Raw genomic sequence first — 9,664 nt, 5'->3', positions numbered from 1 at the left:
AATCTCTCCAGAATCATTTCATTAGAAGTTTAATAACAGTGCTTTATAATTAATCCAAAGCCCCAAATGCTCCTGTTGGGTGTAGTAGGCAAGAGCTGCCTTTGCACGTAGCGAGCTGAGACTTGTTATTTCCTACAGGTTGGTTTTGGTGACCCTGTAGGAGTAGGTTTAATAACTGAGGTGCTGTTAAATCAGTTGCCTCTGCCCGCTGTGATGCTGAGCATGTCTTCTGCTTGGTAGCCATCCACTCATGCCCCAAGAATGTCAGCTGGTATTGTGTAACTTGGTATTCCAGAGACAGTGGAGATACTTTTGGCAACTTAAGTGAAATAATTCAGTGTTTCTAAGTCAGAAAGCCCCAAGCCTGAGAAATCTGGGAAATCCTTGCTGTTCAGTTCCCACCCAGTAACTCTCACTAGCTTCAAGTTCAAGAGCCATTTCACAATTCCTTAGTCTGAGATTTACCAAAAGCAGACAGCTAGAAAAGAAATGTCTCTTGGTAACCCAAGAGACTTTAATAAGTTCCCCTAAAGCACAGAGTGACTATAGTAAATGGAGGGCTTGTTTTGTTGTTTGTTTTTTTGGCAAAATAGATAATATATTTTATATATATATATAAATAAACAGTAAAAGAGAATGTTTTAAACATTCTGTGAAACACTGTGAAACAGTGAACAGATGTTTTAATAAGAGCTTTAATTTTGGCAAACCTACTTCTGTTTGGCCCTGTTTCTTATGTTTTCAAGTGACAACGGATATATCATTCATTGACAGTTAAATCACAGGACAGCATGCAGGCAGGACTTTGTTCAACTTACTCTGAGGGCTTTTTTTTCCTTCCAGTTTGTATCAAGTGACCTCTCCAGACCCAACATTTCATAGAGAAGAAATCCCAGCTCTTCTCTTCAGTAGCGCACACATGAATACACTCTCTCACACAGAAATATTTTTCTATTTTAAACGTTTCCCATAAAACTATACATAAATAGAACAAAGAGGTGCTCCTGATCTTTTCTGGTCACTTTAGGTAAAAAAAAAAAACAAAACAAAACAAACACTCTGTTTAAGCATTCAGAAATTCACTGAAAATATCTTGGACCATTTAAGTCTAAACAAAAATACTTTTGAAATAGACAACATGATATCATGTCATATTTTTTTTAAAGACAATTTTTACCTCTACATTTAAATTCTTCTAAAATCTTACAGCCTATGATTTACTATTTGTGATTAAAAAAATTTGCTTCTTTTTCATATAGTCTGTATATCCCAGATAATTGTTTGGACTTTATGAAGTTATCTGTATTGATTCCATGGGTGTTACTGCAAACTAAGCAACTGGGAAAGCACTCTGAGAAAGCGGAATTATCTTTTCCTTAGAGCACATTCTTCAACTTACTATAAGAAAAAAAAAAATCAATTACTAGTATGCCATATTTCAGCCCTGCTCAGATAGCATGCAAATGAATAATACTGCATGACATACAGATCAAGTATTCATTAGGGGGTATTCTCCACCTCTTGACAGGCAGACCCCACCAACAGTCATCAGCCTCACATTCTTCAAGCTTACTCATCAGGCACATGTGGAAAAGGCAGCTAACTGACTCAGTGAAAATGATCAGATTTCCAAAAACGATCCCTCTGATGTAATTGAGATGTCTTTAAAAGAACAAATGAGTCATGTTGCTATAGCAGGACAACGTTTCCACGTACTGTGGCTTTGAGGTATAATCATGGAAAACTGTGACCAGGGAATAAATCACACTCGTGTAACTCACACATACAAGCTCTGTTACTATCTCAGCCCAGTTCTACGCAATTCAAGACTTCCTTTGGATTCACCTGTTGTGAACCATCACATAGCATATGACAAATTCTTTTGCTGGCACATATCATATCTCTGGCCATGACTAATTCATGCAGATAACAGACAGAAGAGCCACAGTGTCATTTATCTAATGCCAAACTGAAAAAGGGAATGCCTTCATAGTGTGGCATTAATCATCCAGAAGGCAGCACTTTCACCTTCTCCCACTAAGCACTATGCCTGAAAGGAAGAAAATCAGATATCTATTACCTTTTATTTGCAGGGCAGATCACCTCCACTAACAAACAGTTGGTCCTTCTTTTCTCCAAGTCTCAAACAGACAGTTTACAGATATCCTATGAAGCAACAAAAACAACAAATGGATACATACAATGAACTAGATTCAAAAATAGATTCAGACATACCTCAAGTGCAAAACAGAGAGGATTCCAGGGGTCCCAGCCCAAAGCAGTGATCTTCAACAATCTTGTCTCAATATTTTAATGCCCTGTATAGCTGTGGTTTTGGCATTAAAATGTCTTTGATTTCTGCTCCTGGACATACGCAGAAAGTCCAAATGCAAAACTCACTGAGATCAGAAGAGCTAAAAAGTATGGTCAGATTTCTCATCATTAATGGGAAATGTTGATTACTGTTTATTTAACAACGAACAGTAAATAGAACTTTGTTTTTGACAAGTAATAATTGATAAAGTGTAGACATGCTCTTGAGAACTACTCCTCCAGGACAACCCACCTCCTGGTGGGCTGTATTTGCCTTTCGGTGTTGTAATGTCTGCTCCATTGTGGCTCACTTTTATAAGTATAGGTAAAGATAATTAGATGATTTTTACCTCCTGGGTTACCTGTATTTTTTTGTTGTTGTTTTTTTCGTGGATGTGTGAATCTAAGGCAGAATACAGAAGTGAACTTATATATTCTACTTCTTGAGCAAGACTAAACTTAAGACTTCTTTTTATAAGAATGCATTGTAAATACTCCACCACAGCTAAGAATATAAAAAACCCCTCCAGTTTTATTATCCCTCAAGTCACGACTAAAGTAGAATTCTAATGCCAGGATAAAGGTCAGATTTCAGAATTGCTGTTCTACTGGCCTCTGTCAGTCTGCCTTGAATGACCAGGTTGGCTTCTAATCCAACTCTCTATGCACTGCAAGATGCTTAATATCCACAGGTTCCCTTTTTCATTGGAGAATTCCATCATTAACTTGCAGGATTTTCAGTAACTAACAGTCTAAATGACTCAGAAATCCCAGGGAATTAATTATAAACATAAATACCGGTACTGGTACCAGATATATGGGAGACGGTCCATTAAAAACATGCACCGAAGTCTCTCAGTGTCTTCCTTCTGAAAGAAAAGTGAATGGGATTGTCTTGTTAGGAATCACAGATTCTCAAAATCTTTAAAATACGGTGTTGCAATGCTCAGCATTTCAAAGTAGTTACTTTCTGCAAGGAGATGTGATACATGCATAAAGAGGAACCATTCATGTTCATTCTTTGATTTTGGCAAAACAAAATGGTATCACTAGGTTTCCCCGCCTACCCAAGTTCCCTGTCATTCAAGACTGAGTCCTTTACTTTCAAAAACAGAATTCTTCCATTAAGATCTTTGAAACATATGTCTGGGAGAACAAAACAAAAAAGTCCTTAAAATTATCTTACAAAAGAGAAATTACATTAAGTAACATGTAGACTTGGCAGTTGTCAACTGGTGATAAGTTCTTGTATACAGAACAGTTGATAGTCTACACCACTATCCACAAACACTACAGTTTGATGGCACAATAAAAGAGAAAAACAAAAAAATTAAATCACAATCCAAATAATTTCCGGACAAAATGCTGAAATGAATTTTCTTGCTTTAAATTAAGGGTTGTGATATTTTTGTCCTCTCCTACAAACTAGAGGTTTACCAAGATAAAGTATGGAATGAGTTATGTCTGAATGGGTTTACTTTGAAAAAGCTGTACTTTAAGGATACTATGACCTAAGTTGAAGAGCAAGCTAGCAACACGCAGAAGACATGTACTGGAAAGGAGAAAGAAACTCCTGTGGCAGAAGCATCTATCAAGCCATTAGAAATTGAAAGTTCACTTGTTGAATACAGAATGTGATTCTCAGAGCCAGCTGCACTTAGGGAAATATGACGTTATTCACCTTTGGAAGAAAATTATTAGAGAAATTCCCTAAAGTGGAAAGAAAGCCACGTACCTCCCCAGAACTAATCAGGGGAGTTAGCTACGCAAACAAATTACATTACTTATCAGACTATTTTGGATAATTAAGTCTCATGGGCCAGGGTGTAATCACTGGAAAATTCCCACCCTCTCCCCACCTCTGTGTATGACTTTGAATATATTTCTCATGTGTCTTATTCCTGTTTTACTGTAAGCTCATCAATCATACAACACTACTGAAAACAGGATGTAGAGGTGAATCGTTATCTTCCAGGTTAAACTGTTTGACTGTAAATAAGAGACAAGAGCTCCTGCCCCAGTGAACTTAAATTCTCTGTGCCTGAACACTTTTGCACTCTGAAAATACTGCAAAGATTTCATAAATTAGTTTTATGCTCAAAGGCTGAGAGCCACAGAAGAACCTGGACAACATATTGGTTTAGCCCCATGTGGATGAGGACCATCCACAGTTTTTGATCAGCCTGCAAAGCTGTCACAGAACAGAGGGCAGATTTTGCACCAGGCTTTTACTTAGGCCGTGAATGAGCTGTACCACTGTATAAGGCTGCCAACTTTTTCTTGTGGTCCAGAATTAGGAAAAGAGCTCTTTGAACCTGAAAGGAGCGACAGCTTTGCAGTTCTGGAAACAGACCCAGTAGTCAGACAAGCGTCATAAAAGAAGATACTGGATAGAATTTATAGTAATAACGACAGACCCACATCATGATTAACCACATAGGGAAGGACCTGAAAATGATGTGTCTAACATCAAGATTGAAAAAATAAAAATAAAAACTCAGACATACTTATCAAGAAAATTTTCATCCTGACAAGTGAACATGGCTATAAAACCAGTAACAATTGTACAGTATTCACACTACTAAATATATTTTTTCCAATATTTTTTCACAGTATTAAATATTAAATCACTACTAAAACATTTCTGGGAAAAAAAAGTATCCTTAGAAAGAAAGACAAGAATGATGTGAGCAACTGTCATCTGTTCCTTAGCCAAGACATGGCTAAATAAATAAATAAATCTTCTCTCAGCATTAATAACTTTGCAAAAGTGATTTTCTTAAAACTGAGAAAATGATAAACACCATGATCGAAAATGTGCAGCTCGATAGCTCAAAGATATTTCATTTTCTAAGAAAATTCTCATGGCAGAAGTAAGCATCCTAGACATGATGGTCTTGTTTCTATTACTTAAATCAATATTATGCTAAATTTCTGATAAGCTCTACACTATAGTTGCTTATATATTGCAGTAAATAACATTCTTTATGCCTCTCCACTCAAGCAACGTAGCCCCCAGGATGAACAGACTGAATGATCTGCAGGAAGGTCAGTTCAGACTCTGATGGTTCCTTGTGAAGCACAAGCATTCCGCTAAGGGGATGTCCTGATGGGGAAACAGTACTTTTTCTATTGGCAGCTGCCACTGAGTCATCAAGCACAAGTGATGAGATAGAATCTCTTTCCCAATGTCTTGAACATCAGTGATTCAGTGACCATGTAGATAACAGACTCTTCCTTTTAAAAGTTAACCACAAAGCCCAGACAGTATTATTAAAAGAAATAATGTAGCTAGAAACTGTATCTAGGGGTGACTTGTGATGGATCAGCTGCTGTTAAAAAAAAAAAAAAAAAGTTGAAAAGACTTCCCTTCTTTTTATAAGACTGCTTTTGTATGCCACATAAGACAGAAATCCTTACGCATTTTCTACTTAGACCTTTCTGGAGAGGTGGGAGACAATCTGCCTGGAGCACTTCCCAGAGCACAAGTCACTACACAGCCCCTTCCCAATTCACTGCTTATTCTTCTGTTCCAGTGTGACAATCTAGGCTAACTTTCCAGAGCAGTCTTAAAAGCCAGTCACTGTAGTATATTAGACAGCCTTAAGCTACTCATGTTAGTAATTGTACTATGCAGAGAGAGGGAACTTTGCCTCTCTTCTCAGGCAGGACAGAGTAGTTGTAATCTTGGCCTGATATTTCACTTGGAGGAGATTTAAAATTAATCCAGATTTAAAATTAACTCCAGCACCAAAGACCTAATACCCCATGGAAAAAATATCATTATTAAAATGGCCTAAGTGCCAAGGGTAACCATACTTACTGTTGCCATAAGTGAAAGACCGCTCACTTCTATTCAAATCCTTCTGTCTTTCGTACAAAATATAAATCTGAATAGGCAGCACTGGGCTAATAATATAGCTGAGACCTAAAATAAGAGTGGGAATAGAGACTTAGAAATGAGAACAGAAAAAAAAAAAAAAAGAGAATGGAAAATTGAGAGGCAAGCAAAACAGAATTATGTGAAAACAAGTGGGAGTGGGAGTGCCAGGGATCCTGGAGAAAAGAAAGAGAGAAATGAGTCACACTAAGACAAAGAGGAAATTAAAAAAAGAGAGAGATCAGAAGACTAAGACAAGACCATGGGTCTTTGCAAAGTTAGATTTTCAGAGGCTGCCCTAATAATGTCAAAACATATAAATATATTTTCATTTTGCTTTGAAGGGGTTCTTTTTCCTTAGCCACTAAAGATTTCCAGGCTATTCATCATCCAGTAGGCTACCAAGAGTGAGAGTTACTGATTTTTGAGAGCACTGTTGTATTCATTACTAAGTGTCTAAAACAGCTTGCAAGTGTGACATTAAAGCCTGATACTCAGCAGTTAGCAATACAACTTGAGGAAGATCCTGTTGCATCATACACATCTCACACTTGTGTCTTTCATACCCAAACACTAATTTTAAATCTCCTCCAAGTCAAACATCTGACCATGATTGTTCTTGAAGAAGGAATTGTTGTCCAAGGAAAAAAAAAAAAAACAAAAACAATCCACTGTGACCCCTTACAACAGATTCTGATGTTTTGTTTTTTGTTGTTTTTTTTTTTTTTTTTCCTAGACATAGTACACTTGGCAATTCAATGTGTTTCTTGCTTAGGCCATTCCTGTGGGTAATATTCATCCCACGAGGTTGTTGAACCTGATAAAAAAAATTTGCAAGACCAAAAGAAACAGCATCTGATTTTACTAGCCTGTGAGTTTTATAGCAGAGGTATAACGCTGAGGTCCAATGTAACTGGTTCTAGTATAAAAATACACAGCATTCAATTAGAGTTAAAATAAAAACTCATTTGTTAAGTGAAAAGGTGGGTAAGCAGATCCAGTTGTGTTCATATTAATGTCTTTAAATACTCCAAAACTGGACTTTAAAAGAAGAGAGAGCTTTCAAAAAAAATCTACCTATTTCCTATACAAAGCATGGTTCATTGAAGGGCAAACCATGCCGGGCAAATTTAATCACTTTGGTATAGACCATCAGGCAAGAGAAACATAGGAACTAAAGCTTCTAGATTATTCCTTAGTGCTGGTGCTCCAGTTTGAATTCACATGAAAAAAAAAACACTACTACCCAAACGAGGAGGAGTACAAGTGGGTTCTCTTGCAGTGACTTAGATACTTAGGAATTTATATTCTACTGACTCACAATAATACTTAAGCTCTTGCAGGATACATATTTAGGCATTGAGATCCCATTAGTCAGTAATGGGAACCTGATTTATTAGGACAATTTTACCTTTCAACATTTCAACTTGTCAGTTGTATCATGACAAAGTAATCAAGCCCTGATTTCCAGCTAACTACTGGTCTACTAACTTTCCACACAAAACAAAAGAAGCAGGAGCTGAGACAAAGCTAGAAACAGGGGCATTGTAATCGAGGTCAGTAGTGAAGCCTCCTCACCCCTAAATTTATGTGGGCCCCAGGCCCATGGGCAGGGATACGTGCAATTGTGTATACGCGCCCCAAGTGAGGCTGGTTAGGGGCTCTTAAGGCCTATTAGTACCCTCAGAGAGCTCTGATGCTCATTATCTCCTCCAGCGATGTCAGTTCAGTCTTTATTCATATACAGTCTTCAGTGATGCAGAATGGCATGCATACATTAGCCCAGTGCACAGCACTGATATGGGGAGATGTCAAGTACAAGAAGCTAAATAAGTTCATAGCTGTGGAAGATGGTACAAACATGGGACACACAACATGGCTGCAGAACTTTAAGACAAGACAAAAGGAAGGAGGGAGAATATTGCACATTCCTGTGGCTGTTTCACAATGAAGAGGCCAAAGCATTCTCTGCAAGCAGAGAAGGCACACTGGAGATTCAGTTAGCACTAAATAGTGCTTGGAAAAAATCCAATACTTATTTTTTTTAATTGAAACAATGCATTTTGCAGGTGTTCATTTACAATTTTAGTATTATATTGACATTAACCACCTACGCCTTTCCAGCTAAGTTAACACTAACATTTGAGGCAGCTTAAATCTGATCTGTATAACCTTTAAAATGCATATAACATTATGACTTATGATTCACTTTAATTTTTTTCTGTTCCTTTATGACCTCAAGAACACTCAGAATCTGAGACTCTAAAGCCTATGTTGGCAGTAATTTCATTCTGGGTACTTCCTTTTCTTCTGGCTAGAAAAAAAAAAAAGGTCTGATTACAACACCAGGTTTTTTCCTCAAGAATGACTTCAACTGATTTCAGAGACTGCTGTATCATTTGTGTTCCACAGGAAAATCAGAAACTGGACAGTCAAAGCATGCGACTCCAAATGTCAAGGGATTCAATAAGAATACAGTTTTGGAAATTCAGTTGCAAGATGTTTTGTGAAAGAGAGTCACTGAGTTTTCTGAAGTCACTAACCTACATCAAGCGTAATTTTAACCTTTACAATGAACACTTTCATTCAAGATCTTTTTAATTAGATCAAACAGCGGTTAATTTGTTGAGAAATCACATTTACTGCTTGTTTAGAGACTAAGAGATTGGATAGCCTCTCAGAGACTCAGGATACAAAGCACATAATTTGTCGTTCTTACCTCTTTCCAGTTGGAGCAGACAGCAAACACGCTGTGGTTCACTGCCTTGCATTTACCCAGCAGGCACAGCAAACTGCACTTCTGTTTTATCTGTAGTCTCTGAGAATCATAGAGAAGGGGCTGCTGATTACAATTTGCATTGGTCTCATGCTCTCAGGAGTCAGAAACTTCTTACATGTTGCCAAACATGCTGGCATGTCACAGAGGTAATAATTCTACTGCAGAGACAAGGTATACACTTTCCTTTAAAAAACAACAAACACCACAATAATAATCCATGTAATTAATGATTCAGTGACGTACAGTAACACTATAACCAGAGATGAAGCTATTAGCTATTAAATCCACTTGATTTTTTTCCTCAAGAATAAAGAGTATGCTAACTCTGTCTAATACTTTGCTGCCTTTCCTTTAGGTTATTTATTGCCATAGTAATGATAGTGCTGCTTTGAGGATAATATTTACTATTGTGATTAGTAAGTGGATCTAAATGTCAATGATGGAAATCCACAAGTTTGAGAATGGTGAATGATTTATCCTCATAAGTAGTGGAAAGGGAAGGAAAAAAAAAAAGCTTGTGGAAAACTCAGGTCAAAATAAGAAATAAGTTTCTTCCAAATTCAAGGGACAGTTTTACTCCAGGCTTTGATCCTTGTTGCCTTCTCCCAGTACTGGTACTTCAGCACATATAAGCAATGGATGCATCTGACTTAGCTGCAAATAGTTATTATTTTTCAACCATCATTTTCTGC

Source organism: Meleagris gallopavo, chromosome 5, assembly GCF_905368555.1.
Source record: "Meleagris gallopavo chromosome 5, MGAL_WU_HG_1.1, whole genome shotgun sequence".
In the NCBI taxonomy this organism is placed as follows: domain Eukaryota; kingdom Metazoa; phylum Chordata; class Aves; order Galliformes; family Phasianidae; genus Meleagris; species Meleagris gallopavo.
Note: the sequence above shows the minus strand (reverse complement) of the source record.